At 38.5% G+C, this 23,105-nt stretch overlaps 1 non-coding gene across 1 annotated transcript; it reads right to left on the minus strand.

Moving 5' to 3' along the window:
- Positions 1-17,385: 17,385 nt before the first annotated feature.
- Positions 17,386-17,492, minus strand: LOC143685271 (U6 spliceosomal RNA). Its single transcript, XR_013176519.1, has one exon. It is a non-coding gene; the product is annotated as a U6 spliceosomal RNA (small nuclear RNA).
- Positions 17,493-23,105: the final 5,613 nt, after the last annotated feature.

Here is a 23,105-nt window from a genome sequence, read left to right on the forward strand (position 1 = left end):
TTGAGTTGGCTGCCTCTTCACTTTTATTTTTACAAAGTCTTTGAGGCACAGAAGCATTTGATTTTGAGGAGTTCTCATTTATCTATTTTTTCTTTTGTTGCTTATGCTTTGTGTATAAAGTTTAGGAAGCTACCTCCTATTATTAGGTCTTGAAGATGTTTCCCTATATTTTCTTCTAGGAGGTTTATGCTACTGGCTCTTATACTTAGGCCTTTGACCCATCTTAAGTTAATTTTTGTATATAGGGTGTAATGTAAGGGTCTTCTTTCATTCTTATGGCATTTGATATCCAGTTCTCCCATGCCCATTTATTAAAAATAATGTTTTTACCCAGTTCAGTGGATTTGGGGCCTTGCCAAAGATCAGTTGACCATAGATTTGCTGGTCTATTTCTATAGTCTCAATATGGTTCCATTGATAACTAGCTTTTCCAAGTATTTGAAGTAGGTTGTTGGAATTTTCATGGTATTGCATTGAGTCTGTAGATCAAATTGCATAGAACTGATATCTGAACTATATTTAACCTTCCTACCCATAAGCAGGGAATATCTTTCCACCTATTTAGATCTTTGATTTCTTTTAGCATTGTTATGTCATTTACTGTGTACAGGTCCTTTACATCCTCAGTTAAGTTTATTCCTAAATACTTAATTCTTTTAGTTGCTATTTTGAATGGAATTTTTTCCCTTAATTATATTCTCAGTTAGGTCATTGCTTATTTATAGTAATACTACTTATTTTTGCATATTAATATTGAATCCTGCCACTTTGTTAAATATGCTTATTAGCTTGAGAAACTTTGTCATAGATTTCTCAGGATTTTCCAAATATGGTATTATGTCATCTGCAAAAAATGAAAGATATACTTCTTCCTTTCCAATCTGAATGCCTTTCATTTCTTTTTCCTGTCTGATTGCTCTAGCTAGAACTCCTAGTACAATGTTGGATAATAGTAGTGGCAGAGGGCATCCTTGCCTCATTGCTGATCTTAGGGGGAAGGCGTTCAGTCTCTCACCATTGAGCACAATGCTGGCTGTGGGTTTTTCATATATGTTCTTTATCATAGTAAGGACGTTTCCTCCAATTCCTATGTTTTGAAGTGATTTTTTCAGAAAGGAATGCTGAATTTTGTCGAATGCCTTTTAAGCATCAGTGGAGGAGATCATGTGATTTTTCTTTTTCTATTTGTTAATGTGCTGTGTCACATTTATTGGTTTTCTTGTGTTGAACCACCCGTGCATTCCTGGTATAAATTGCTCTTGGTCCTTGTATTAGTCAGTGTGCTCTAGAGAAGCAGAACCAACAGGAGGTATCTGCAAATATGAAATTTATAAAGGTGTCTCATGCAACTGTAGGAATGGAAGCATCCAAAATCCGTAAAGAAGGCTGTGAAGCTGGCACCTCAAATAATGAGTCTGCACAAACTCCACTTAGAAGCTCAGTTGCTGAAAAAGTCTCTCTTCTTCCTTGAAAAAAAACAAAACCTTCAAATGATTGGATTATCTCTTTGGTGGGAGGTGTGCTTTGATTGACTGCAGACACTTTTCTCCAATTTGTAATTTTTTAAACTTTATTTTTTTAATGACTCAGAAATTTTAAATACTGGCATAATTTCTTTTTACTGCTACTGAATTTTACATCATACTTAGATAATCCACTCACACTCTGAGATTTTTAAAAACTTTCCCTGAGTTTTCTTCTTATACCTTTATGGCTTGATATTTCAGATTTATATCCTTTTTCCACTTAGAATTAATTTTATCATAAGGTGTGAGGTAAGGACCCTACTTTCTTATTTTCCTTGCTGACTAGCCATATGAAGTGAGAGTAGTGTGCTAAGGCTTTATAGAAAAAAGTGAAGATGTTCAGGCACTACAGAGGATCCAGGTGATGAATTCTAACACTTTCCTTTGCCTGTGCTGTTTCTCTCTCCTCTTTTCCCCTGATTTCACCAGTTTTTTTCTTGAAGTTTTACTGCTTTGTCTAATTCCTGGGTGTTCCTATAAAGGTCTCCTATCTTCAGAGTGAGTTGAATCAGCCTTCTTGTGCTGTCAGAGGAAAAGCCAGAGCAGGTACAGAGCATGATATACTTACATGGCTAGTCCTTGACAATCCTTGGAAATAAACCTCAAGGTGCATATAGGAACTCATGGCTGCCATTTTTTGCCTTTCAACCTTCTGGGACCTTTGCATGTGGCTGGATTGTGGGGATGTCACAGAGATACACAATGGGATCAAGACTTATTTTTCAAATCATTTTGCTTTTTACTTTAACTCATTATAGAGCATTATTTAGAAGTTGGTATGATGCATACTTAATGAATATACTTATATATCTATATGTATACATATTATTTATCAATATAAGTAACTGGTTTTGTGGATGTTTTATTCTTTGCATTCTCTTTAGTCAGTGGGAAACTATGAAGTTAGTGCTAGGGCTGATCTCTTTCCTTTTCCTTTTTTTGTTGTATAATATAACATATATATAAAGCAAAAAAATAAAAAAAGCAATAGTTTTAAAAACACTCTTCAACAAGTAGTTACAGGACATATCCCAGAGTTTGGCATGGGCTACCATAACATACTCTCAGATTTTTTTCCTTCTACCTACTCCAGAATATAGGAGGCTAGAAGACTTAAATATTATTTTATCATCACAATCACCTTATTTTCCTTCTTTTTTTTGTGAAAAATTACACATGTACGAAAGAACAATAAATTTCAAAGCAAAGCACTACAATTAGTTGTAGAACATGTTTCAGAGTTCAACATGGATTACAATTCCACAATCTTAGGTTTTTACTTTTAGCTGCTCTAAGATACTGGAGACTAAAAGAGCTATCAATTTAATGATTTAGCATTCATATTTATTTGTTAAATTCTATCTTCACTATATAACTCCGCCATCAGCTTTGATCTTACCATCCCTCCCTTTAGGGGTGTTTGGGCTATGGCAATTCTAAATTTTTCATATTGGAAGGGGCTGTCACTAATATGGGGTAGGGAGATAGAACTCTGATATTCTGGAGAATTTGGGCCTTCTAGGTTTCAGGACTTATTTGAACCAGGGACCCATCTGGAGTTTGTAGGTTTCTAGAAAGTTACTCTAGTGCATGAAACCCTTGTGCAATCTTATATATTGCCCTAGGTGCTCTTTAGGATTGGCTGGAATGGCCCTGGTTGGGGGTTGGAAGGTTATGATAGGTAGCAAGGTCTATGTGAAGCTTGCATAAGAGCAACCTCCAGAGTAGCCACTTGACTCTATTTGAACTCGCTCTGCTACTATACTTTATTAGTTACACTACTTTGCCCCCTTTTGGTCAGGATGGAATTGTTGATCCCATGGTTCCAGGGCCAGATTCATCCCTGGGAGTTATCTCCCATGTCACCAGGGTGACATTCACCCCTGGATTTCATGTCCCATATAGTGGGGTGGGCAATGATTTTACTTGCAGAGTTGGGCTTCAAGAGACTGAGGCCACATTTGAGCAACAACAGAGGTCCTCCCAAAGTAACTTTTCGGGGTGACTATAGATACTCTAAGCTTTTCCACTACCTATCTAAGCGTCACAAGAGTAAGCCTCAGGATCGAGGGCATGGCCTATTGATTTGGGAGCCTCTAAAGTTTGACACAGTATCAGAGGATTTCCTGATGGTAAGATCTAATAGTTCCATATTCTTTCTCCCATCCCTCAAGGGACTTTGCCAATACTTTTTGATTAACTGCTTAATACGTTCTAGGATGTATCCAGGCCTTAAAATAATCTGTACAGGATTAAAGGACCCCTTTCTTATTCTGGGCTCCCTGTGTTTCAATTGTTCAAATGAGCTATACAGATAAGTTGAGTTATATTATACACTACAATTGAAGTTGAGTTATATTATGCACTACAATTGCTTCTCAGCCTTTTGGCTAAGATCAAGCATATTATGCATTACAGAAAATTTCAGTTCCAGATCAAATAGACCTTTTTTCCTTTGGTCTCAAAGAGTATGTGTGGTTCTAAAATATAGACTCTGTTTTCTTTACCCCTATGTTCTGAATTACTTTAACCCCAACCTGACTGGTTTTTTTCTTATCTCTAAATATTTATATCTATATATCTGTATCTGTATCTGTATCTATATCTATATCTATATCATCTATCTATATCTATATCTAACAGCCTCTCAAAATCCAGAACTAATAATCGGCACTCTGGATTTAACGTGTCTGCTCTAAAAGCTTATAATCTAGGCCTCTGTTTTCTTATAAGCATTTTCTAAAGGTGACCATACCGTTGTTCTTCTTTTGTTCCTGGCTTATTTTGCCTGGATAAATGCCCCATGTGTTCATCCACATCATTGCATGCCTCATGACTTTGTTCCTTTTTGTAGCAGCACAACCTTCATTCATAAGTCTACACCATCCGTCACCAATCTACTTCTCAATCAGTGCATCCTTCAGCGACCTGCTTTCATCAGGCATCATGTAGAGGGCCCAAAGTCCATAATCCATCAACATTCTCAATTTTAGATAATTTCATTGTTCCCAAGAGAAACAAAAGCAATAAACACACTCTCACCAAATAAGAAATCTAAACCTCCTCTTAACTTTTGTCCCTCCCCCCATTATTTACCTCTGCTGTTGCTGTGGTAGTGCTGATGGTTTCCTTTCAAGCATAGCCCATACATGTAACAGCAGTTTTCTCCCTGTACCCTGGAATTAAACACTCTTTGTACATGAATCATATCTTTGAAGTAATTCTTGAAAGACCTTATTCATATTTCTAATGTTAATCAGTGAAACACGTCTATACAACCCCTTTCAATCCTTCAATATGGCAATATTACTTATAGACCCACTAGAGAACCACCTCTACCCCTATCTATTCCCTTACACTGGAGTTCAACATCATTAGCTAATGGTTCACTCATCTGTAGCTTCTATGTATCTCTAAGTCCCCTATATTCTGTATTATAAGCCTCTGATTATACATTTATGCTGGTCATAAAAGTAGAATCATACGGTATCTATCCTTTTGTGTCTGGCCCATTTCACTCAGCATTATGCCTTCAAGACTCATCCATCTTGTCATGTTTCAAGACATCATTTTGTCTTACTGGTCATAATATTCCATTGTATGTATAGATCACATTTTGTTGATCCACTCATCTGTTGATGGGCATTTGGTATCTTTCCATCTTTTGGCAATTGTGAATAAAGCTGCTATGAACATTGCTGTGAGAATGTCTGTCTGCGTCATTGCTTTCAGCTTTTCTGAGTATGTACCAAGTAGTGCTATTGCTGGGCCATAGGACAACTCCATATTTAGTTTCCTAAGGAACCGACAAATAGTCTTCCATAGTGGCTGCACCATTGTACATTCCCACGAGCAGGGCATAAGTATCCCAGTTTCTCTACATTCTCTCCAACATTTATAGTTTCCTGTTTAATAGCAGCCATTCTTATAGGTGTGAGGTGGTATCTCATTGTAGACTTAATCTGCATTTCCCTTACAGCCAATGGAAATGAACATTTCTTCATGTGCTTTTGAGCCATCTGTATTTGCTCTTCAGAAAAATGCTTATTCAAATCTTTAGCCCATTTTATAATTGGGTTGTTTGTTCTTTTGTTGTTGAGTTGTATGAATTCTTTGTATATACATGAAATAAAACCTTTGTGTGATATGTGATTTCCTAATATTTTCTCCCATTGAATTGACTGCCTCTTCACCTTTTTGATAAAGTCTTTTGGGGTGCAGAATATTTGACTTTGAGGAGTTCCCATTTATCTATTTTTTCTTTTGCTGCTTGTGCTTTGGGTGTAAAGTCTAGGGAGCTACCTTCTATTACTAGGTCTTGAAGATGTTTCCCTACATTTTCTTCTAGAAACTTTATGATTTTAGTTTTTATATTTAGGTGTTTAATCCTCTTTGAGTTAATTTTTGTGTATGGTGTAAGATAGGGGTTCCTCTTTCATTCTCTTGGCTATTGATATCCAGTTCTCCCATGTCCAATTATTGAAAAGACTATTTTGTCCCAGTTCAGAGGATTTGGGGGCCTTTTCAAAAATCAGTTGACCATAGATTTGGTGATCTACCTCTGCCCTCTTGATTGGATTCCATTGGTCAATGATTCTGTCTTTGTGCCAGTATCATGCTGTTTTGACCACTGTGACTTTATAATAGGTTTCAAAGACAGGGAGTGTTAATCCTCCCACTTCATTCTTTTTTATCTGCATGGGCAGGCACCAGGAATCAAACTTGGGTCTCCAGCTTGGCAGGTGAGAATTCTGCCACTGAGCCACCATCGCACCACCCACCAGTTCATTCTTCTTTTATAGGATGCTCTTAGCTATTTGGGGTCACTTTCCTTTCCATCATCTGAAGATGAATTTCCACCTCTTCAAAATAGGTTGCTGGAATTTTAATTGGTACTGTATTGAATCTGTAGATCAATTTGAGGAGAATTGACATCTTAACCACATTTAGCCTTCTTATACATGAGCAAGGAATGCCTTTTCACCTATTTAGATTTCCTTTTATTTCTTTTAGCAATGTTATGTAGTTTTCTTTGTACAAGTCCTTTAGCCTCCTAGTTAACTTCATTCCTAAGTACTTGATTCTTTTAGTTGCTATTTGGAATGGAATTTTTTCCTTAACTGACTCCTCAGCCAAGTCGTTGCTTGTGTATAGCAGCATTACTGATTTTTTTTTTTTCCCATAGGCAGGTGCTGGGAAACAAACCTGGGTCTCCGGCATGGCACGCGAGCGTTCTGCCTCTGAGCCACCATTGCACTGCCCTGTTACTCATTTTTGCACATTAGCCTTATATCCTGTCACCTTGCTGAATTTGTTTATTAGCTCAAGTAACTTTGCTGTAGATTTCTCAGGGTCTTCCAAGTATAGTATCATGTCATCTGCAAATAATGAGAGTTTTACTTCTTCCTTTCCAATTTGGATGCCTTTTATTTCTTTGTCCTACCTGATTGCTATAGCTTGAACTTCTAACACAATAATGAATAATGTGACAGTGGGCATCTTGCTCCTGATCTTAGGGGGAACACTTTCACTCTTTCTCCATTGAGTACAATGCTTAGCTATCAGTTTTTCATATATTCCTTTTATCATATTGACATAGTTACCTTTGATTCCTATCTTTTGGAGTGCTTTTATTGGAAAAAGAAGTTAAATTTTGTCAAATGCTTTTTTCAGCATTGATTGAGATGATTGTGTGATTTTTCCCTTTTGATTTGTTTATGTGCTGTATTGCATTAATTGATTTTCTTGTGTTGAACCATCCTTGCATTCCTGGTATAAACTCCACTTGGTTGTAGTGTACAATTCTTTTAATGTGTTGTTGGATTTGATTTGCTAATATTTTGTTGAGCAATCTCTTTTGTTTTGTGGCAGCAAATTTTCTGGAAAGGAACGAATGATTTTTTTGTACTATATGGAAAAAAATCTTGGCTGAAAGCCTGGTATCCAGGAAGCTGTAGTTGGCACCAAGTTTCACTCTTCTTTTCCTTTTGGCCCATTCCCTACCCTCACTACTTTCTTCATGAGCCCCGTGTTCAGGCACCCACTCCCAGAACCTGGACCTCCAACCCCTTTCACCTTCATAATTCCTATCTCAGGCTTGTAAACACATGCAAGCACCGCATCTTTACAAACAATTCCTATCTGCCTTTCAAATCCCTCCTTGAACTATTGTTTAACGGCTCCTCTCCCTTCTTATCAAGTTTCTTGAAAGAATAAGTTACACTTGCCACTTTTCTTCCTCAGCCCTCAACTCACTGTCTTCTGGGAAAACCCCTAATTTACCATGAATTTGACTTTGTGTGGGTCAACAGTTAGTTGCCAGATCCAGTGGATATTTATCTTCATGGAGTGCTGTATGATGGGTCTGTGCATTAGGCACTACTCATCACTTCCTCCCTTTCAGTCATGACTCCTGTACCTCTTTCTCTGACTAGTTTTTCTCTCTGTCAAAGGTAGGCCCCCCTTCCTTTTCCCATTTGTGAATTATAAAAAGGTGTCCAAGGTTTTGGATTCCCTTGTTTTTACTGCTTCACGTACTCTTTGTGGTGATGTCATATGCTCATTGGGTACTCCTGTTGTCTAATAGGAAACTACCCTTCTACCTTATTATCCCAGAAGACGACCACCCCAAGCCTTAGCTTAAAAAATCCATCCTACTGCTGGTGGTACCACAGGCTCTCAAACACAGGTGATGACTGGACTCATTATCTTACTTTCTATATTAGTTTCTTCTCCTCTTTCTTTGTCCTTCTGACTGGACAGCATCACCCCTCACTTAATTTTCCAGGAAAGACTCCAAATGAGAGGATCTTACTTGCCTTTCCTCTTTTCCTTATTCTTAGACACAATGAAGCATCAGCTTATGGAAATCCCTGCCCTCTCCACCCCTGTGCCTTTAATCTATTCTCTCCTCTGCCCCAGTTTAGGTCTTTAGGCACTCTCATTTAAACTACCTTTAATTGGACACTTTGCTTTCAATCTTCTTCCCTCAGACCTATTTTTTCCCCATAGTTTCAGGAAGGATCACTTTAACATGCACTTCTGATTAGGCCAGTAGGTTTCCGTGGCCAGCCCTCATCAAACCATATCATAAAGACCCTCTGATTTGCCCTTCCTACGTCTATACCCATCTCTTGCCATTCCTTACTTGGTAGTTTGAATTCCATGATGCAGTACAGGTATAGTTCTTCTCTGGCCTCTGTTCTTGTTCTCAAGCTGTGGTCTTTGTATATCCCCTTCTTTCCTTGCATGGAATGTGATGTTTACTCTCCCCTAACACAGTTTAGGCATCACTCTCTGGAGAAAGTCTTCCCTGAGGGCTTTCTATCCTGTTTAGTAGACTTCTAGGAGTTTAAAAATACTCATTGCCAATCTCTACAAGTGTACTTATCCTACCTTTTTTTCCCCTAACTAGCATGTTATCCCCTCTCACTCCACATTACAGGCAAGGATATATATATATATATATATATATATATATATATATATATATATATATATATATATTCTCATGTTATATTTTCTGTGTTGAACTCAGAACTTAGAACATTTTCTAACTTGGTCAATGCTTGCTGAATTGATCTTAAATGATTGGATTACTGAAATTCATTGACTATGAAGATAAGCATAGTTTTGTTATTTTGGAAGATATCACATGAAACAGTTTTTATGAAATCATATATAAATACAAAGTCGAATCCTTGCTTATATTTATCAAAAATCTAAAGCAGAGAACATATGAGAAATCTCCGTTTCTCTGCCTTCACATGTTTCCATTGGTCTGATTTTCTTAGAAACTGGTGTTGAGGAAATGCTAAGTATACTTGTTTCCTGTTTTGTTGATGCTACTAAAAGATATAGATTAAGAGGGGAGTGGAGGACAGTTTGGTAAATGTAGGTGGGAACATTGAAATGATTTTTTTTAATCTGCATACAAAGCTGTTCTTTTGAAAAACAGTTAACAGTTTTTTTTTAATTTTTAATTTTTAACCACTTAGAAGGTATAGATACCATACCCAGGGATCAGATGATATAAATTGAAGGAAGGGACATAGCAATTGTGGTACCATGCCATGAATTCTTTTATGGGTCAGTTATTCTACAGACTGACCCAGCTCTTGAATGAATGTTTTATTAATAGAGTCACTTAAAAGACTGTTGACCGGTTGACACCATAATATTAGTGCCCCATGCCCAATGGGTGATATATGATCTTTGGTCATTGTTCCATGTTACTGAATCTTCACCTACACCCAATCAATCATCAAAGCCCCGTCAACTGCATTAGGAAGCATTAGGAAATGAGGGCAAACTTTTGTTCAGTAATGCAGTTGATAAGTTCAATCTCCTGAACCTGGAACTAGATGATATGGCTGGTCTGTTTAAATGGAGAATAATTTATTGTGATATTTGGCATGCAATTTCACCCCTGCTGGTCTAGAAACTCATCGCATGGTTGAGGTGACTGCTAATCAAGATTTCTTGACTCTATTCCTTCCCTGATAAGTCTTCCCCACCCCTCCCACTCCTGACATTTTATACCAAATTTCAGCTGATATCAGCATGTCCCATGTTTTGCCACAAGTAACAAAACATTAGGGAGAGTTACATGAGCATTTAAATTATTAAGGAATAGTTGTAAATAACATGAAACGATTTTCCTTTGTTTGGGTTTTCTAATCACGAAACTCTGTAATGGAGAATGTTTGAATGTGAGGCACTGGAGTATTAAAATGGCCCATTATCTGGAGTCCTCTCTTCTCATGGGTATATAAAAGCTTGAAAGTTGCCTTATCATGACTATTCCTTAGCTATTCATCCCTGGAGCCCTGCCAAAGGGAAGCAGAGTTAGAGCTAGCTGCTACAGAGCAGTAGTTGGGGCCGGGGCAGCATTTATAATGGATGTGGGGCATTTCCAGGGAGTTGACTATTGGGGAGACTGGCTAAAATTTGAATAGATTTAGAATGGAACCATGTGGTGAAAAATTTCATGTGCTTTCATTCTTATTTTACAATCCTTATTATTTTTTAAGAAGTATAAAGTTACATGGTTTTGAGACTTAAATCATTGAAATCAAATAGTGGTTGATCTATATTACCCAGAGAATAATAGCACGTATACTTTTGTATATTTTGTACAAATATTCCTTCTTTTATTAATACCTTAAACAGCTATTTCTTTTGCAGATTGTAGAGTATAACTATTCTTTAAACTAGGAGGTGGTTTTGCCATTGTGGCTTTCATATGTATATATCAGACATATATGTATATATATGTATAGGCATATGTATTAACAAAGTCTTGGAGAACAATCACATAACAAAATAATAGGCATATTATATAACTAATGCATTAGTTATGCATCAAAATATATGTGCATTATATTTTTATATTTTATTTTCAAGTGCATGCAGAGAAGGTTGCTATTTAAAGGAATCCTTGCTGATGGTTTTTGTAAAGCAAATTCTACCCCCTAATCAGGATATTTATGTGGTGGGTTTGCTTAAAGCAATGCATGCAGTTACACGTAAAATTCAAATAGAGTTAAGAATCTAACAGAAAGAATTTCTGGATTGTGGATAAATTCCCCAAGTTAAGTGCATTAAGTTATTAAGTTTTAATTTTCAATGAGATTTTATAGTACAAAGGCTTTTTTTTTTCTCATAAGAGAAAATAAATCTGAATTTACGAGTCTATTTAAATGGGAGAATAGGGGGAGGATCCTCTGCTGGGAACACTTTGCCCCCTTTTGGCTCTTAAGACAGTGGTGGGCCTCTTGCAGAGGCCGAGGCATGGTGTGCCTGACAGGGCCTGCGCCTTGCCAGGCTCTCCCTTCTGCCTGCTGGAGTAACTCTTCCCTGTGGCTGCTTCAGTTGAAACCCAAAGTAATGAACTATTCAGGGTGTTTTCTTTTCTCAAGTTTAAATGACCCTCGATCCATATTTCACCACACCCTACAGAGAGATGAGCAGGGCAAAAAGCCAAAACCACATCCAACATCGTTCAAGAGACCCCATGCCATGGGCCTCCCCCCCGCCCCTGGTTCTTTCCTTGGCCTCACACACAACCTTACAACACTTCAACTCTGTTTGGATTCCTGCCTCCAAATAACAATTAAAAACAAATAAATACAACAACAACAACAAGAAAATAAATAAATCTACTTAAACAATTTAAAAACAAAGTTTGATAAAAATCGGCCTCACAAGGAGCCAGCTGACAATTCTGTTAGATTTGCATTATTTTAGTAGCTGGCTGACATTCACCTCATTTGAGATTTAGTAAAATGTACTCACATCTATAGAAAGCCTCATGAGGGGCTCCTCTGGTAAAGTTGCTTTCCAGGTTGGGCAATAATGGCCTGCCCCACTCTGAGCTCCCTCATTTGATCCCCATTGTGGCCTCATTTGAGGATTTTACTAGAAAGTTTAGAAAGAAACTGATTGTTGCATATGATCCTCAACCCCATGGAGAGGAGAGAAAGCAACAGATATACAGGTACTTTTGTGGGGGTGGGGAGGGGTGGGAGGGGCAGTGAGAGAGAGTATGTGTAAACCTGCAATGTCCTGTTGCCTTAGGAAAAGACAATGTGATTTATTCAATATTATAATATTACCAACTACTCTTACTAAGTAAGTACTGTTACTAAGTAATATCACCAAGTTTCAATATTACCTAGGATTATACATATTTACATTCCATACATATAGATAAATTAGGTTTATGTATATTATATATATGATTTTTAAAACCATGAAAGAGAAAAAGCATTATGACAAAATAGTGTCCCTGTGACAAAATGTTTTAAAGGGGAGAAAATGCATTTTAAAGGTCATGTAGTCTCCTTTCAATGGACTTTTCCTGGTAGTATGGAGGGCATTGGCCTGATGCCCCAGCCCAGCATAGCAGGTCATTCGCAGAATGATTTGATGTCCTTCTTGAAGGATATCTTTCCCTTCTAGTTTCAGGTGGAATGAGGAAGCTGAGCTCATGCTCACAAACTTGCAGTTCAGTTTGATAATACATGAAGAAATTTTCTCTCTAAAACAAGAGGTATCATCATGGGGTTTGGAGTTTATGAATAGAACTCAGGGGTCTCTGATCCTTGAAATTGTATGCCAGCTTCTGTAGGTATTTGTATGTACATGTGGGCATTTTTCTGAGGATAAAGTCTGTAATTTTATCAGATTCTCAAAGGAATACGTGAACGCTCCCACCCTGGTCAAATAACCACGTTCTAAACCACTTGGGGTTTTTAGATCATAGGGTTGGTAGATTGTGTTATTGTTCAGAACTATTTACTGCACCCTCCTTTGGCCCCTTCCTGCACGAGTTTTATGGTGCCACCCCATTGATAGTTCGTGAAGCCATGTGACTTGCTTTGGTCAATGAAATGTAAATGGAAGTGATGCATGCCACCCCTGAAAAAAAGCTTAGGAACAACTATATGGTTCCACCATCACTCTTTCACCTCTGCCCTAAGACTGACACGTCCCAGAGGGGCTAAGCCTGCTGTGTCTGTGGGCAGTGAAGATGCCAGAGCTGAAGTTGACTTTTGATGAACACATCCCACGAGCAAGAAATAGATCTTACTGTTGTAAGCCATTGAGATTTTGAGATTCTTTGATGCCGGCAGTGAAACTGAGCCTGAGCGATGGATACATTCAGTGGTAGCTGAATCACGTTCAAAACTCAACAGAGCACACTGGAGACCTTGGTGTAATGAGCTTCCTGTGGTTTGGCCCATTTAGAAATGAAACATTTTTCCTATGGAATCTGTGTGGTCCTTCAAGGTTTCCCATGGAGACAGAAATTAGACATTAGTCCTGTGGGGTTAGTCTCAAGACTCAAAGAGCCCATTTGTCAGGTTCAGAATACTTCTTTCTAGCACAAGAGAACCACTCTGCTCTTGCTTCTTTCCACCCTGCAGCTAATGTGTGTAGGAAAAGAATTACCACTAGAATAAGGTGCCTGAGGTCACGAACAGCTCTTGGAAGAATGATGCAAACCACCTAACACAGTAGGTATGAACAGACTGAAAAATTATGGGGTATATATAATTTGCGGTGCAAAGTAGAGTACAGATTCATTTTCTAAAATGCTCTTTTACTCTAGGCATGAAAATGATGAAGAATTGGCGTCACCACAATAGAACAGAATGAAAGGTCACCCAAATAGAAGTCATTTCAGAGGTGACTTAGAAACAACATGCCACCTTTGGGAGAATAAAGAAGTCATCTGTTACCCATGCAAAGTGCATAATAATATGGACAAGTGCTTTGTCTCCTCACCTTTGCCAGCGAAGGGTCAGAATTCCAGCAAGAGGAAACATTGCAAAATGTAATACTTCCATCAGAATGGCCTACACCCAAAGGAAATAACTTTGGCCTTTGCAGGGATTTGATTTATTCTACACCTCCAGATTCTTAAATATTGCTGTTTAGTTTTAGTTTTTAATAATTTTATTGTTTAAGGATACCTGCCTTAAGTTAATTATTCCCATTGATTTAAAATGGGGGAAGTGGATGGCTAGATCATAAAGAACCTGCCCTGAAGTGTTTTACTCCATGAAAAATCATTATATGAACCTAGACTGTGACAGCTATTGAGACCCAAAGTCAATGTGATTTCTTCCTAATCTAGTACATCTATGAACAGGTGCAAGTCCTTTTCATCACACTTCATAAGACTTTATTTCATATTACTTAATTTATCATTTTCAACTATGTGCATTTATGGAACAGCTGTGGTGATTCGGAACTGTATGTGCCCCAGAAAAACATGCTCTTAAATCTAATCCATTCCTGTGGGTGTGGACCCATGTAAGTAGGTTCTTTTGATGAGGCTCCTTCAGTCAGGATGGGTCTTAGTCCTCTAACTGGGGTCCTTTATAAGCAGAATAAATATAGAGACCGAGAGGGAGTGATAGTGAGTCACAGAAGCAAGAAGCTGAACTCAATGAAACCTGGAAGAGAAGGGAAAAACCAGCAGATGCTGCCATGTGCCTTACCATGTCACAGAAGAATCCAGGATCATTGGCAGCCAGTCTTCAGGAAGAAGGCATTACCTTGACGATGTTTTGATTTGGACATTTTCCTGGCCCCAAAACTGTAAGAGAGTAAATTCCCATTATTTAACCAGCCTCATTTCATAGTATTGCTTTGAGTAGCCTAGGAAACTAAAACAGCAGAGATTTCTTTATTGCCTATTATTTACCAGGCACTGTTGGGGCTCAGAAAGACCCTGCTCACAAAGAGGTTGCATCGTAAGGAGAGAAGACAAAAATTAAGTAATAACAACATCCACTGCCACCACAATAAATAAATCTGTTACGTGTCAGTGGATACCAAATACTCTGAAAAAAATAAAGCAGAGTAAAGGGAAATAAAGAATTATGGGCATGGGATGCTATTTTATGTGCGGTAATCAGGGTAGTTCCTTATTCCCAGGGTAATAAGAATCAGGTAGTTCTTAAAGGATTTGATGGCAGCCCTGAATAAAGTGAGGGAATGGGTCATATAAATAGCTGCTGAAAGAGTGGAGAGTTGGGTTTATGCCTCATTCTTCTCAGCCATATTCCTGCAAAGTTGAATGTAAATTGAATTTTATTTTAAGCACACTATGGAAGCATATTATAACTTTTTTTTAATAGTAAATCTCTCTCTAACACGAAAATCCCATTGGTAAAATGAACAATTATGCCTTAAGTAATCTGCATTGCAAGCACAAGTTTCACCATAATGAAGTCACTTAAAGCCAGATACTCATGTTTAGGAGAAGATGCTAGAGATGAATGATGGACAAGAAAAGCAAAGTGGAATTAGAGAAAACTCTTGGATACAGATTTTAAAAAAGGAAGATTTATCATTTCCATCTATGTGCAATAATAAGCAAATCAAAGAAGAGCGGCTTAGAATTAGTGAAAACTCTTGGATATAGGTTTTTAAAAAGGAAGATTTATCATTTTAAACTATGTACAATAATACGATTTATCAGCAATGTTGTATGGTAGAGGCTTTTACAATACATCTCTGAATTAATGACCAAAATGCTTTATGATTCACATGTGCAAATCACATACGTAAATGCTTTTAAAATGTCTCAGAGCCCTTTAAAAAATGATTTCTATAGCTAGGTTAGCATTCTCCTGATACCTTTATTTAAGATGTGCTGGGTATGTGTATTTTTTTTTTTAATGCAGATGTAACTTGGGCCCTGAGCAGTTCATCACAATTTTCAAGTAAGGTGTGTTCAAATCCAGAAAAGTTTGCTCTACTCCTCTTTAGGATTGTCTTTCTTTGAGAAAAAACAGATAACAGGAAAACACTGAGCTGCCAAACTCATATCACTGCATCTTAAACTAACCCTGATACCCGAGTCTTGATTTTATTACAAAAATGTCATGAACTGGTGGCTGCCATTCAAACCTCAGGGAAAAAAAAAGTTGTACATTACCCACGCAAAGTACAAAATAATACGGACAAGTGAGTATGGCAATTTTGTTTGCATTGCTAATTTAGAGCATTAAGCTGGTTGTGAATCTGTAGAAGAGCTCAATCTGTGTGAAGGTGCGTGGTCAGTATAAGAAATACGGTCCCTTACCCCGCTTCAGCTCCCCACTCTCCCCTTCAGTAGGTGCAGTAAAGGCAGATGCTGAGGAAGTAGAATCCCACCCATCTTTTGGCACCAGGATGAGGCTGAGGGTGGGACACTACTGGGGAGTGTGCTGGGTGGTGGTCATTTCCTCTCTCCCCACCACAGAACACTTTTTGTTCACTGTTCCCATGATGGCGTCATTGCTGTCACATGCTCACCGCTTACAGTCGTGTTTGCAGCGTTACCGGAGATGGTGTTTCCGCATGGATTTTCTCTGTTGAGCTCAGTGACACAGCTTGAACTCATTTTACTTTTACTATGTAAAAACATGTGTCTTACCATCACAGGACAGTGTTCTATAAACAAACCACTTTCATACTTAATTTACAGGTGTGCAAGATCAGGCGCTTCATCTTAAAAGTGCCCGAACCTGATTTATTTCTCTTTTCTGGGAAATCTGTGTTCTATTTTCTGCATGTTTTTTTTTTCCCCAAAGAGCTTATTTTTTCATACCTGGGTTTAAAAATAGGGCTTCCAAGTTCCTAAAAATAGGGCTTGACAGTGTTAGAAAATCAATGAATCCTCTTTAGAGCACCAAACACAATCCAAGTGATTGAGATTGGTTGAGAATCCAGATAAAGTTCTAATTAATTTATTTTTAAATGTACCCCCTTTTGAGTCTTCAGATGCTTGTTTTAAAAATAGAATTGTCTTCTAGCTCTCCTGACTCTTATACTTGCCCAAATTCATTCTTGCCTAGAGCCTATACACGATCCAACATCTCTAATTCTTTTAGGAAAAGTTTCTAATACAGAATATAATTTTCCTCTTCTTTTTTTCTTTTATAAACATATTGTTGCAATGAAACATAAATACAGAAAAATCCACAAGCTCTAAGTGAATGAATTTTCGCAGAGTAACACAGTCATGTAAATCACTCCTCAGATCAAGAAATAAAACATTACCAGCAACTCAGAAACTCCATCATGCCCTCTCCCCAAAATAACCTCCATCATGACTTCTGTCACGATAGATTATTTTTTGTTGTTTCAGAATTGTTGTTCTTGGCACCTTTTTTTCAGCCCACCTTTATGGCTGAATCACCTATGTTATGGTGCATAGTCACAGTTTGCTCATTTTCTTTGCTTCATTGTGTTCTATTTTATAATACATTCCAACTTATATTTCCATTGCTGATGAACATTTGGATGGCTTCCAGTTTTTTGCAATTATGAATAATACTGCTGTGACCTTTTTTTTTTTTTTAATATGGAATGCTTCACGAATTTGCATGTCATCCTTACGCAGGGGCCATGCTAATCTTCTCTGTATGGTTTCAATTTTAGTATATGTGCTGCCGAAGCAAGCACTGTGAACATTTTTATACATGTCTTTGGATGCACATACATAGTGCATTGAGTACATGCTTAGGAATAGAATAGTTAGGTCATCATAGTTAACGTTAGCAGATACTTTCAGTCTTCCAAAGAAGTTGTACCAATTTCCACCCATATCAGCAGTGTGTGAAGGTTTCAGTTCCTCCACATCTTCATCAACACTTGATTTTTTTTTATTTAGGCTTTCTGGTGAATATTTAGTGTTGACCTCTCTATTCTGTTCCAGTCACATTGGCCTCCTTTTTATTATTTAAGCACATCAGGAATGGTCCTGCCTTTGGGCCTTTGAAATGACTCTTCCCTCTACCTTGAACACTTCCAGATTTCCTCATGGTTAACTTTCTGTGCTAGTGTCCTCCAGGGAAATATATCCTTTTACATATATATATACTTATATATACATATATATAATGTAAATATTGTGAGGCATGTAAGAATTGACTCATGATGCATGGGGATGGGCAAGACTGAATTCTGTGTGGCAGTCTGCAAGTTGGGAACTCTTGATGATGGTTTTGATGACTTCCCTAAGAGAAGCTGGCTGGTTTAAATAAAGAAAGAAATTCTTCCTTCTGACTGTTGCAGTCATCTCTTCTCCCCATAAGGCCTTCACCGACTAGATGAGACTTCTCATTGTTGAAAGCAATCTCCTTTGTTGATTGTGGATGTAATCGATCATAGGTATAGTCAACTGATGAATGATTTAAATCCACGAATTATTTATAGTAGCAATTAGGCCAGTGCTTGCATGATCAAACAACCGGACACCGTTACCTGACCAAGTTGACACAGGAAGCTAACCATAACACTCCCTCACTTTCTGCAAGTCTTTGTTTAAATGCTGCCTTCTCAATAATGCCTCCCTGGTCTTCAGTTTAACAATGCAACCTAACCCCATCTTTTCAGCTTAAGCACTCCCAATTCCTCTCATCCTGATGTGTTTTATCCACAGCATATATCAACTTCTACATACCAGATATTAGTCACTTATTTATTATGTTTATTGTCTATTACCCCTCTCCACTTGAATCACTGTTTTGTTCACTGATGAATCCCCAGTGTGTAGAAGAGAGCCCAGCACCTAATGGGTACATGATAAATATTTGTTGAATACATGTAAATCTAATGTCATTCCTTTAATTAAGATGCTTTATGTATTCTTGAGCACTTGTAGTATAAAGTCCAAATGCTTCACAAAACAGAGTACATTCTTCATGCGCTCCTCCACCTCCCTAAGTCTACCCTTTTAGACAATCCATCCATGCAGCCCCTGAATTCTACCCCTACTGAACTAGTAATTCCCAAAACATTTCTCACGTTTCTTGATGACATCTCAGGTAAGTTTCTAGTCACTTTTAGGTACCAAAACAATTTCATATTCAGGTGTCAAAAAGCCCAAACCAATTAAAACAAAACTTTAATGTCTCACCCACTGTCTAGCTTGTTCCACCCTTGTTGCTAAAGACACAGCTCAGAGACATACAGTGGAAAATGAGGTACGATGTGTTCTTTCTTTCTCCACTCTTCTCCTTCTTCTCTTTGTTCTGGTACCTCCAGAGTCCAAGAAAGTGATGGAAGGGGTAGAATCTATCACTTGTTGAGGTTGTCATCTTGCTGTTGATGCTCTCCCTGAGGCAGATACCCATGTACATGTCAGATGGCTCTTTGGGGCCCCCCATCCCCCTGCTAGGATCACTGAGTTGTACAGAACCCTGACATAGATAGCATTCTATTTGATGGATTTCTAGCAGGAAACCTCACTCCACCTTTCTACAAGGATAGTCTCACTCTGGCAAAAGCCCTGTTAGGTAGAATCTTTTCAAGATATCTTGAAAGAGATACTGGATATCAACTGTACAGAAACATACCTGCCACCTAGGGCATAAGTGTCAATACAGTTTATTCCCCATTGTTGCTATTTCTGTCCTGACATGATGCAATTAGGCAGATTCTAAGGTATGACTGAATCTATGAAACCAACAGAGAACTGGGAACAGTCCTATCTGGGGCTCTGACAGTGACCTCTATTCTACTGGATGCAGGTTACCAAACCTTGGTCTCCTCAACATTCAGATGAAGAAGTAAATAGTTATTCTACCACTGGTTAACTTGTGACTATAAAAAAATTTACTTCATCTCTCTGGGGTTCAATTTCATCAGGCTTAAAATGATAGAGTTTCATTTTTAAGTCAACGTTTAACTTTAACAGCCTAAGATTCCATTTGAGTCTCCATTTCTCTATTTCTGGAAATGTACCATGGAGATTATGTTTTGCAAAGTGCTTTGAGCTCCTTTGCCTCCCTCCTACAAGATGGCATTTCTAGTGCTTGGAAGCATTTGTTTTTAAATTTCTATTGAATTATTAATAAAATACCATCTGCAGAGAATAAGACATAGTGTGAAGGCCAAGAAGCACAAAGATCTCAAATAGGGAATGTTCAGGCTTTCTCTCCACTTGGTAACCAGGCCCTGTCAATGACAGAAGCAGCCAGTAGAAATGAAGAAAGGGGCTTAGCTGTTTGTGCCAGGCATGTCTGCCATGGTTCTGAGGCCACTTGGGTGGAAGTGGGTGATATATCTTCCTGACAAAACTCCTGCCAAGAGAAAATGCACATAACTCAGCCTTGCGACTTTCTATGAGCTCTGCCAAATCCGACAAGCAGGTAACAAAACACTGAGAAGAAAGTAATGTTGGCCCAGCCTAGCTACAGCCAACACTTCTCCCTTAATTACTCTACCTAGTGACAAAAGCTATTTATCAAGCTTGAAATAAAGTGGTGTTAAAGTCAGAAATTTATGGGCCAGCCAGTTAGAGCTGCAATTTTTGAGGTATTGGTTTAGAGGAACATAAACTAAGATGAAAACAAATTGGAGAGCTAAGCAACTTTACATATGTATGATAGCACTATCCATTTTTTCTTTGGTTCTTTTTGTATGTTTTCCGACCACATTCCTGAACTCCATGTTCCTATCCAATTACAACATTTCATTCAAGCTCTGAAGCCAGAAGGAAGACATTCATTTTTAATTTATTTATTTAACAAATGCTCATTGTATTAAATAAGTATGGTATAAGCAAGGTTGATGAATCATCAAGGAATTAATTTATTTATTCGATAAACATTTGTTGAATATCTACTATGCGCCATTCATTGTCCAAAGGGTTAAGCATAGTGGTGGTAAACAAGGAAGTAAAGGTCTCTTCTCTCATGGAGCTCATATATGTATAAATGAGAGATCATATAAATAAATGAGAAACTACTGGCTAGTGCTAAATGACAGTGATTGGCAAAGTAAAAGGGGAACACAGGAAAAGCCATGTGAATTTCTGGGGATAGAAAGTTCTAAGCAGAGGGAGCAGCCTTTGCAAAAGACGAGAGCAGGAATAAACCTGGTCCATCTGACGAGTGGAAAACAAAGGCCAGGATAGCTGGAGTAGGAATAGGTGGAGATGGTCAGATCAGATAGGTAGATGGGCCAGATCAATAAGGATCTTACAGGCCGCCAGGAGGAGAGAGGATTTTGTTCTCAGTAAAACATGAGAGAGTTGAGCCATTGGAGAGTTTTGAGCAGGGAACAGTAGTCTGATTAATTCTCACTGAAAGTGAGAGAGTAGACCATTTTTTCAAAATCGCAGTTGAGAACGACAGAGTGACTTACTGATTAAACAAGCATTTACTGAACTTGCGCTCTAGGGCAGGAGCTGATGCCAGAAGGATGTATAAGACTGATGCAGCCTCTGGCCTCAAGGTGCTCACAGTCCAGTGGGGACACAGTCAAGTGTACAGGTAAGAACCAGGCAAGAATGAATGACAGAGCTGGTTGAGGCAAAGTGATGGGGAGCCACTTCCATTTGTTATGTGAACATGCATAATCCTGGCTGTGCTTTTTTATGCTCAAAGCACCTGGTACATTCCAAAAGATAAATATGCCCTTGGATCAGCTCTACCAGAGGAGACCCTAAGCTGAGAAGAGGCCAGGGGGAACCACAAGAAACCCAAGATCTGGCTTCTCTCTCCAGTGTGGCTGTGAGACTGGAAGAGGTGTTCTCAGGAAGCTGACTTCACTTTCTTAATCTGAAAATGAGAGTTACAACACCCCTCATTTTCACTGCCAGCTTTATCAGTCTGTAACTCAGTGGATGCTTTGTCATTATCATTTATTCACAGGTCAAATTCTTACCATGATGGAAGACTAACAGTTAAGCACAGGCAATCCTTCTCCCTCTCTTTTCATTAGAAGATGTGTACTGCAAAAATTTGTACTCAATTATGATAATTTTATTTTGAGTTTTGTCAATAAGTATTTTGGGGAAAATTTTCTCAATTGTATCTCAGTCTCTATATAATATCGATTTTGCCTTGTAGCCTGAAAAGCCTTAACTATTTACACTATTGCCCGTTATAGGAAAAGATTGCTGTTCTAGTTTGCTAGCTGTGGGAATGCAACTCACCAGAGATGGATTGGCTTTTAATAAAAGGGGATTTATTTAATTAGTTCTTCAGAAGAAAGGAAGCTAACTTTCATCTGAGGTTCTTTCTTATGTGGGAAGGCACAGGACGATCTCTGCTGGCCTTCTCTCCAGGCCTCTGGGTTCCAACAAGTTTCCCCAGGGTGATTTCTTTCTGCAAAGGCCTGGCCTGAGCTGCGAGTGCTGAGATGAGGTATGCTGAGCTGCTTAGGCTGTGCTACGTTGCGCTCTCTCAGTTAAGCACCAGCCAATTAAGTCAAATGTCATTCATTGCAGCAGGCACACCTCCTAGCGGACTGCAGATGTAATCAGCAACAGATGAGGTTCATGTACCATTGGCTCATGTCCACAGCAACAGAACTAGGTACCTTCACCTGGCCAAGTTGACAACTGAATCTAACTACCACAATTGCCAACTCGTTATTTTAAAGCTGGAATGCTGTGAAGCAGAGTGTTTCCCAGAGTGACATCCCTTGAAACTATTCTTGCAGGCTGTTCAATGGAAAAGAGGGCTCCTGGTCAACTAAGGGCCCTGACAAGTCCTTAAGTAAGAAACAATCACATCCACAACTACAACTGAGTGAAAAACCAAGCCCATCTAACTATGTTTAACTCAGTGTTCCCAAATGTATTTGAAGATACTAACCTTTGTGTAACAACACTCAGACTAGGCTTTGAATCCTGGTCCTGTTTCCCTCACATACTCTTCTGTTCTCCAGACATTTGCTCTGAATTTGAAGCCTCCTGGCTGCAATGTCAGGCAGAGTCTACATTTATTTTAAACTATATCATCTCTCTCCTCTGCTCGATCAACTTGGTGGCAAACTGGGGAGCTACTCACGCTGATACATCTTTCTGCCAGCCCTGGGACAGCCATTTGGGGCAGTGCTGTCTCAGAATGAGGATATATCAATCTACAGACAATGTAGAACCTCTGAAATTTCTTCTCCTGGTGGTGATAAAGACAAGTCATCTGTGGCCTCCAGCCTGGTTTCTCTTGTGACTCTCCTAGAACACTGACCAGCTTGTTCTCTTCCTCTTAGCTTTCCTATAGGGCAGCCACACCAGTGAAAGCTTCATATAGCTTAGCTGGCATCATGCAGATCAGCCCTCCT

Source organism: Tamandua tetradactyla, chromosome 5 (genome assembly GCF_023851605.1).
Source record: "Tamandua tetradactyla isolate mTamTet1 chromosome 5, mTamTet1.pri, whole genome shotgun sequence".
NCBI lineage: Eukaryota > Metazoa > Chordata > Mammalia > Pilosa > Myrmecophagidae > Tamandua > Tamandua tetradactyla.